Below are 9,627 nucleotides of genomic sequence, written 5' to 3'. Positions count from 1 at the left end.
TCTGGCACAGTGCTGAGAGTATTTGTCCGAGTCCGGGTTATCTATGCCTCTCTCATATTATTTTTTTTGTTTCATGTTCTCCAGCCACTGCTCTTTTGGGACAGTCTCTACTTTCGGGCAGTAGACTGTCCCCTTGTACTGGCTGTGCCCCGTTTCTGCTGTTCTGTACTGTCCACACTTCTTACACGTGTTGTGCAGTACTTTACGCTGCAGTGTACGTGCAGGAGCAGCAGGAGTCACAGGGGCAGGAGGAGGACAGGCTGCGAAGGGGTTGACACCCAGGGCCTGTGGGGCAGCAATGATCACAGGCACCTGAGACCTCACTGGAGCCAGCATCACCAGCTGAGGGGCAAAGGAAGGGGATGGAGCAGGGAAGAGCTGGCGCTGGAAACGTGGCCTATCGGCCACAGGAGTTGCAGCAGCAGGTACCTTCCTCTTTACCTTTGCTGTGCCCACAGTGCTGCTAGGCAGGTGGTACTGATGAGCTGGGCCAGGGTGGGGGGGTGCAGATGCTGGGGGCACATTTGCATGGGGCAGAGGGTCAGCTGCCACAGACAAACGACTGGGGAGGTCCAGCCCCTGCATCATTACCATACTGTCCTGCCTCTTCACCCTCTTGTTGTGCCACTGCACCAGAGTATGTGGTTAATTGTCCACCCAGATGCATACTTGTCTGCTGCATGATAGCCCCATTACACAATATAAGCTGCCTTACTTACGGTAATCCTCCAAGATGAGGTCCCATCTGGAAAATGTGCTTGTCCCCCTTTTCTTGGGACTACGGTGGATAGCACAGAGCCTAATGAAAATAATTTCCACTAGACGACAGCAATCTCGGCCACTGAGCCAGTGGTGCAGTGGTGGTGAGCGCTTGTCGCTTCAAACTCTCCACCCCGGGTGTAAAGTCCTGTCTCTCTTTGGCGACCTAAACCTGCCTGTATTCAGCCTGCTCTGGTGCCTGGCAGCAAACACCACCCTTTGCTTGTCGTAGTCCAGAAGGTTCTGCCACAACGCAACAATGGTGCTGACCTGAGAGAGAGCAGAATGACAACACAGGCACATGAGAAAAGAAAATATAAGTGTGGACATGTATGACAGGCGCAGAAGCACACACAAACATCTGACCTGCTGACTAGTGAGGGCTAGAGAGGACTGCTTCCTCAGCTCCACCAGATACTCTGCCAAGCTGTCAACCCTGTCTATGCCTGGCACACCAGCATCATCCACAGCCTGGGGGAAAAACAGAGATGAGAAATTTAAGAACCCAGAAAGCACAAATCACAGAATAATTTTTGTTAATAACAACTAATATTACTACATGTCAATGTGCTTTTACATACCGCAGATGCTGAGGATACATCAGGCCGTGGCATGGAGGTGGTAGGCTGGGATGAGATGGCAGTGGGCTGGGCAGCAGGCTGGGAGGACACATCCAGTGGGGAGGCGGCAGCAGGCTGGGAGGACACATCCAGTGGGGAGGCGGCAGCAGGCTGGGAGGACACATCCAGTGAGGAGGCGGCAGCAGGCTGGGAGGACACATCCAGTGGGGAGGCGGCAGCAGGCTGGGAGGACACATCCAGTGAGGAGGCGGCAGCAGGCTGGGAGGACACATCCAGTGAGGAGGCGGCAGCAGGCTGGGAGGACACATCCAGTGGGGAGGCGGCAGCAGGCTGGGAGGACACATCCAGTGGGGAGGCGGCAGCAGGCTGGGAGGACACATCCAGTGAGGAGGCGGCAGCAGGCTGGGTGGAAAAACTCTGGCCATCAAAGAGACTCAACACAGTTAAATCAGATGTATCTCCAGGTGGATCTTCCTCAAAGCCCTCATCTTCTTCCTCGCCCTCGTCCAAATCCTCCAGCATGTCCTCTGTCTCCTCTGAGTCAGGGTTGATCTGCAGGGGCTGTCCAGTCTGACTCAGCAGGTAGTCAACACCAAGCAGCTCTCCTATGGAAAGACGAGTGGACACATGCATATGGTCACATACAGACACAAGCACGTCAGTTACTACAACAGTTTGCTAAACAAAAGTTGACAAAAGTGAAAGCCAACTAAACAAAAATAATATGTAGTCAAATAGCATACCAGTGTATTTGGAAGGGGGCCTGAAGGTTGACACAAAAGCCCGGCCAAACACCTTCATGCTGTTGGTGTTGACAAAGTGCACACATCCCCAGAGTAGGTCAAAAGAGACGATGGTCTGCTAGTGACTGCCGCAGCTGCCCGATCCTGATTCCATCTGTTTAGGCCTTCTAGGAGGTACAGCTGGAAATTCAGTGCATTTGCACTAGTACCTAGGAATACCAGAAAATATTAATTGCTATTCTTTTTGCCTACCTCATGATTACCAATGTTCTGTATTTTGATGCACTTTACATGTACACTGTGGCAATGCTTAATAAAACAAAATTTAAAAAAAAATATCTGTTCTTAGCTTTTTACATAGGAAAGACACCAACCTGGAATGAACCTGTTCAGGTGGCAATGAAAAGATTCCAGGGATGTGGACCCTCTGGCACAGCGATACCTGGTCAAGACCACACCGCCCTTTGTGGTGGTGCCTGTCTCTGTGTAGAGCTGCATCCCAGGAACATCCTGGATGCACTTCACATGGCGCTTTTGCACACACCAGATATGCTCCATGCGCACCTGGTCCAGTAGTGGCACGCCCATGAGATCCCGCCCCTTTGCGCCTCCTAGCTCCTGCAGCAGCCGCTCAATAAGCCCGATGGTAACTTCCTCACTGCGTGTCCTCCTGCGGCAGTACTGGCTTAGCTCTTTCTTACTGATCCTGGCATCCACCTGGGCATCAGTAAGAAGTAGTCCACTCTCCTGGTGAAGCTGCCCTCTCTTTGCCTGCCGCAACAGAGTGAGGTCACCTGCATCCCACTCAAAAATGCAAGCTGATAAGCAGCCCATGAAGGTTGGGTAGAGGGGATGGGCGTCTGTTGTACAGCCAACAGCCAGCCTCCTCATAAAATGCCAAATGTCCAGCCGTATGTGGAGGTCTGGCCACCCCCCAAACCTACTCTGTAGCTTGCTCGTCCCCTCATTCACACAGCAACCACAGTCCACATAAAGTAACACAGGGGGTGCTACTGCTGCCTGGGAATAGCGGGCCATCACACCAGCTACCATCCTGTCCAGGCCTGGACCCTCCTGCACGGTTAGCACACTGTTAAGTATTTGGCCAACTTCATTTCCAATGGAGGTCAACCAGAGACCGGTTCCCCTGCCATAGCCAGCCAGCTTTTTTGTGATCTGAAATTTGACAACAGTAATGTTGAAAATTCAGCAATTTGTACAAACATGTATATGAAATAAGTAATCTGAACTTTTAGTTATTTTACTTCAAAATGTTTTGATAGACCAAATTTGAAGAATATCACATTACATGGGTACATGTCTATCAGCTACAGATTATTACCTTTTGGTTGAATCCATTTTTAATATGGAGCCAAACGTTGAAGTGATGCTGGCCTTGATGTGGTCCAGGCGAGAGAGGATGTCCCTGCCATACACGGACAGCAACCAGCGACTGCTTGGCACATCAATGGGATCTGGGGGCTCCTGGCACACCACAGGGAAGAGGCTTGGCCGATCCACAAAATCAGCACACTCACCCAGATAATGTGCCAACCTGGACAACCATTCCTCCCCATGATTCTCTTTGAGCTGTTTGACCACGCGTGCTGGACTGTTGCCAAGAGTGCGGTCACGCAACAGCCGAATCACACGGATGTCACAGGAATACCTGAAAATGCATATTATTGCTGTGGTTAATTACACATTAATAAAAAAGTAATTTAGGTACTTTAAGTCTTGTGGGGACTGTGTCTTTGTGTGTGTGTGTGTGTGCTTGAGAGATGTGTGTGTCCCATACACACGAGTGTAATTACCATAATAGCAACAAAAGTGTCATAGTGGGGGATTGTATGTGGCTGTATATTAGGGCTATACATGTGTAAGTGTCATAGTGATGGGCTGGGGGCTTATGTGAGCATATGTGTCACCATCTTTGAATACTGTTGTACTCACTTGCAGGTCAGGATCAGCCGGAACATCTTCTGATGTGGCACATCTAACTGGTTCCGGACAGTCTGGCTGGTCGACAGGTAATTTAGAGAACACACAGTGCACCTGAGTGTCTCTGTTATCAACAGGTAATACCTGTCAATGTCCAGGACCTTACGAGCCCGTTTATGGACACCGGCCCCTGTCAGCTGCTTCCCACAGCGAGGACAGTTCACCCTCACCTTCCACAGGTGGTATGGCATCCAGACCATCAGCCGATGGGTGAAGAAGCGGTCTGGTGTTGGGCTTGATGGTAGATTAAGGCTGGGACAGGAGGCTCATACCACAGCTTTAAATCTGGCCTCAGTTTACCAGAGTGAAAAAGGGTGCTGGAAATCCACCTCTGGTCCTGGACAGGGATGGTTTTCTTCATTTCTCCTGGCAACCAAAATGAAGCTGGAGCTCCAGCAGAAGCTGACTGAAGCCCTTCTGACTCGGTCTATTTAAAAGGCAACCACAAAATATTAAGATAAGCTACAGAAGGTACTACCGAACCAATGAATAAAACTGTTGTACTTACAAGGGGTACTGCCATGGTGGTGTTCACAGCAGGGCCGAGACTCCTTTTGGTAGACGTGCTCACAGAGGATGGAGAGGGACAGGTGGCCCTCATAGAGGAAGGAGTGGGACAGGTAGACCTCACAGGAGAGGGAGCGGTAGACCTCACAGAGGATGGAGAGGGACAGGTAGACCTCACAGAGGATGGAGAGGGACAGGTAGACCTCACAGAGGATGGAGAGGGACAGGTAGACCTCACAGAGGATGGAGAGGGACAGGTAGACCTCACAGAGGATGGAGAGGGACAGGTAGACCTCACAGAGGATGGAGAGGGAGAGGTAGACCTCACAGAGGATGGAGAGGGGCTGGGTGTCTTCCTAGTCACTAAGTTGGGCTTTAATTCAGCAGAGTGCACCCCACCAAAACGTGATTTAGTGAACTGAAGAGAAAAAATGTTCATTTTAATGATGGAACAAATTAAAAATACCAATACAAAAGCATTCATATTCACCATTGCCAAACTTGGAGGGGGCCGCAGGAATGACCGTGGGGCAGCAGCTGTTGTACCAGGGTCTGAGGAGGAGGCCATAGACTGCTGGGCTGCAGCAGGGGACTGAGTGGCAGGCTGGTACAGCAATATGATAGGACACGTGATGTAACAGACACAGCATTGCAGTAGACATGTTACACAGGATTAATCAGAAAGCAATCTCACCTTAGTAGTGTGGAATCCACAGTTACAGGCCACAGACTCTCCAAAGAGACTGGTCTGCCTACGGACCTGCATGGGGCATTTCTCAATCTAAAGGATTGGAAATCACATCATCATTTAACCTCAATAATCTTGTAGTTTATTCTATTGTGTTATTTTCATAAAGAGTATTTTTGATGTTTTCTGTGTGTATTGGAAGTAATTGTCACGCATCACATCTGGGAGACAGTTAACAATAGGCAGGATAAGCAACACCTCCTCAACCACTAGGGGTAGGAAATAGGCCCAGGTTTCTAGACGCTTTGTGACAGCATAACAAAGGAATGTATATTGGCTTGATCAATGGGGGTAGACAACAAAAGGTTAGCATATGGTGATCAAGGCAGATTCTTCATCCATTTACCACATTACCTTCTCATAGAGGTCATGCCACTTCCGCTGCCTAGGAGCTGGCCGGTTGCCTCCAGCAGGCCAAACACCCGTCCTGGCATATGTCACCCGTCCTGGCATATGTCCTAAGCCTGGCCATCCACTCATTGTCTCCGATAGCCTTGTGGCTCTTGGGCTTAGTACTCATCTAAAGACAACAAGGTCATGGACAACAATAAAAAAAAACACTGAGCATGCAATAATGAACAACAAGCTGTGACACTGCTGCAATAAATAAACACTTAATATGCCACTACATGTTACACTACGTACATGTAATATAAAGAACACATGATCCTGGTTTTTCATTCAAAAACGTCAGAAAAACGTGACTAGCGGTACGCTATTCAGCGAGCATTAGCGATTGTTAGCTATTCTGACAGAAGTTGGTGTTGTACAGCGAAAAGTAATATGCTTCACAACACGGGCATGTTGGAATAAACAGAAAATGCCTTCTAACTGTAATACATATTTTCAGTATTTACGATGATAGTGTCTTATCTCGTTATAACGTGATAGCGTTAAAACAAGATAGTGTCTTATTACATTATAACATAACGTGATAAGACACTGTGACGTTACAACGTGATAAGACACTATAGTAGTAAAACACCTATTTTGCATCTTTCTTTACTTACTTTTTTAGGTGTGTTTAATCCTTCGTGAGAATGAATGACTGGCTTTGACTCCGCTTTGACCCGAACCGTGAGGTATGGGCTCGCTACGTCATCCAATGTAGAATGGAAATGCGCGCCGCCATTGGCGCTGTCGAGCGTCGTCGCGCCGCGCGATTGGATGAAATCCAATCTTACATTGGACGGCGGCGTACGCGATAGGCCGAGGAGATTGGAATTGGACAGACTGTCGTGAGCCAGGTAGCGCCACAGAGACCTCGTGTCCGCCTGATGATGATACACTTGACCTGTACTTCCAGCATGAGCCTGTACCTGAACTTCCCGCATGCACCGAAAACCATGGTGCGACCGAGCGCCCTGATGGATACAGCAGAGTGGCGCAGCGGAAGCGTGCTGGGCCCATAACCCAGAGGTCGATGGATCGAAACCATCCTCTGCTAACGAGCACATCTTTAGGTTTCTGTCAAGTTTTATGCCGTCCTCTTCTAAGAAGCACAATCACTTTTTGACAAACTGCCAGAAGCTGCAGGAGGATCCTGGAAGTGCAGGTCAAGTATATCATCGCCACACTTACTCACATACAATGTGGCTGAGCACTTGGCTGAAATCCTGACACCACGGGTGGGAGACACACTACATCACTTCAAGCTGGAAAAACCTTCCCTTAACAGAGGTGGTGGACTCAGACATCATCTTTCTACAACATACAATGCAGCTTCCATCCATTCCCAGGAACTTTCACTCCAAGTCACATGTTCACAGCAAGAACAATGGGCTGTCCACCAGTCCCCCTCCTGTAATCTCAGACCCCGCTTACACATACACAGTATTTTGAAAAACGGGGACTTTTCCCTTCGTTCCTGCCTTTCATTTGCACATAACTGGAGTTTTTGCCTCTGAAAACGAATCTTTCCAAAAAACTCTGGCAAAAGTGGAGATTTTGGAAAACGGCGTATTCGCGTTTCAATGTGAACTGACAAAAACGGCAGTCGGCGCGTCAGTTGGTGCGACCTTTTTTTCTGTAGTACGGCTGCCAGAGTAGGCTGTAGTCTAGTAATGGAAGCATTCCGGGTAGCGTTTGCATTCCTCTTGGTGTCAGCACTTTTTACGTGTTTGCATTTGCAAATGCAGCTCCTCTTACTGTGTAGAGGAGCAGAGACATGTTAGGTCTCCAGGCTCAGCAACTTTGGATCAACTTTTGACTCAAATTGCCAGACTGCGACGAGGCTTCAGATTGGCCTGCACGGCTTTCTCCTTCTTCCTACACTGCCATTCACAGGCTCGGCGTGGTCGTGATCACTCTTGGGGACGCATTTATGCGTGGTAATGTTAACGGAAACTTTTTTGAAGACGATGATGTGTGCACGATGTTGTTTTGGAAAACGGAGGGAAGGAAATATTCGTTTTTCAAAATACCCGGCTATGTGTAAACGGGGTCTCATAGTCGTTAGCCAGTCGTTGGACACACCACACACAGCCAGTCAGACCGACGCTGGTAAGTATGAGGTAATTAGAGCCATTGTTTTATGAGTTCCACACAGACCCACCCACTGAGGTCCTCCACCACACAAACCTGCATTTACAGTACCAGGGGCACGAGGATTTTCCCAGTCCGCTTTGCTTGGTTTAGCCCGGGGAGGGGTGCTTAAGTGTGGGTGAACAGGTTGTAGCGGTGCGCAAGGTTGTGGTAGGGTTAGATGCCGGAAAGATGACAGGTATCAGTTAACTAACAGGTTACATCTTTAAACAGGAAGCGATGTCACAGGGACACTGGGCTGTGACGACTTAAGCGAGACACAGGCTGAGAATGAGGAAGAGCAGTTGTTCTCAGCTCTCAGTTATCTCTATCTCTGTGTTTTCATGTACAGATCACTGCGACAAAAGCTACCCGCCCAGCGTGGGGCTCGAACCCACGACTTTGCTTTAGAAAATACGCTCAGACTGCAGGTCTTAATGGCCAAATCGGATTTTTTTGGTGAGATCCGATTTTTTTTTTTGGCCTTTACAAAATAATATGCGACTGCTACCACTCTCCTGTGACACGGTTACCATTGTAACCTATAGTTACACAAGGTTGCCCTGGTGACCTAAATTGACACAAGGTTGCCAGGGTAACCTACAGAATATAGAATACTGTGATCAAAGTCAGAATATGATGAAATTCAGAATTCTGGGGTCAAAGTCGGTATTCTGAGATGAAAACAGAATTTCGAGGTCAAAGTCGGTATTCTGAACAAACAACAAACAATGAGTAACCACCGGGAGTATATCAATAATTAATTGTTTTAATGTATGAGTTATGTTTAATAAATGCTTTTCTCATGATGGATTAAGTACTTATTCATGGTTAATTAGGACTTAAAAAGATGTAGCTATTATAAAGTGCATTCACCCCATTTTTTTCATTTATACCATCTAACTATATAACTCTTCTGTTATTGTAAGTTCTTTTGGTGAAAGATTATTTTTTCCTTTGTTGTTGAATCCATCCATCCATCCATTATGTGAACCTGCTCTGTCCTGCAGTGCTGCCCTTGCAGCAATCACACTGATCAGTTACAGCTGTTTCTAACGTTGCATGTGAGGCGAATGTGACAACCTCTACACTCCGGCCATGGGGGCCGGAGCCTATCCCAGCTATCTACCGCTGAGAGGCAGGGTACACCCTGGACAGGTCACCAGCGGGTGTGGCCTCATGCTTTATGAATGTGTCATCATTAAAAAAGGTACGCGCATCTTTGAGCGTCCCTGGGTGGGCTCGAACCACCAACCTTTCGGTTAACAGCCGAACGCGCTGGCCGATTGCGCCACAGAGACCTCGTGTCCGCCTGATGATGATACACTTGACCTGTACTTCCAGCATGAGCCTGTACCTGAACTTCCCGCATGCACCGAAAACCATGGTGCGACCGAGCGCCCTGATGGATACAGCAGAGTGGCGCAGCGGAAGCGTGCTGGGCCCATAACCCAGAGGTCGATGGATCGAAACCATCCTCTGCTAACGAGCACATCTTTAGGTTTCTGTCAAGTTTTATGCCGTCCTCTTCTAAGAAGCACAATCACTTTTTGACAAACTGCCAGAAGCTGCAGGAGGATCCTGGAAGTGCAGGTCAAGTATATCATCGCCACACTTACTCACATACAATGTGGCTGAGCACTTGGCTGAAATCCTGACACCACGGGTGGGAGACACACTACATCACTTCAAGCTGGAAAAACCTTCCCTTAACAGAGGTGGTGGACTCAGACATCATCTTTCTACAACATACAATGCAGCTTCC

The 9,627-nt window shown here is 48.5% G+C and overlaps 1 non-coding gene across 1 annotated transcript; it reads right to left on the bottom strand.

The window, feature by feature from the left end:
- Nucleotides 1–9,089: 9,089 nt before the first annotated feature.
- Nucleotides 9,090–9,163, bottom strand: trnan-guu (transfer RNA asparagine (anticodon GUU)). The gene has a single exon. It is a non-coding gene; the product is annotated as a tRNA-Asn (tRNA).
- Between the last annotated feature and the right edge of the window lie 464 nt (nucleotides 9,164–9,627).

The sequence above is a fragment of the Parambassis ranga genome, unplaced genomic scaffold (genome assembly GCF_900634625.1).
Source record: "Parambassis ranga unplaced genomic scaffold, fParRan2.1 scaffold_47_arrow_ctg1, whole genome shotgun sequence".
In the NCBI taxonomy this organism is placed as follows: domain Eukaryota; kingdom Metazoa; phylum Chordata; class Actinopteri; family Ambassidae; genus Parambassis; species Parambassis ranga.
Note: the sequence above shows the minus strand (reverse complement) of the source record. Positions and strands in the feature narration are given on the sequence as shown.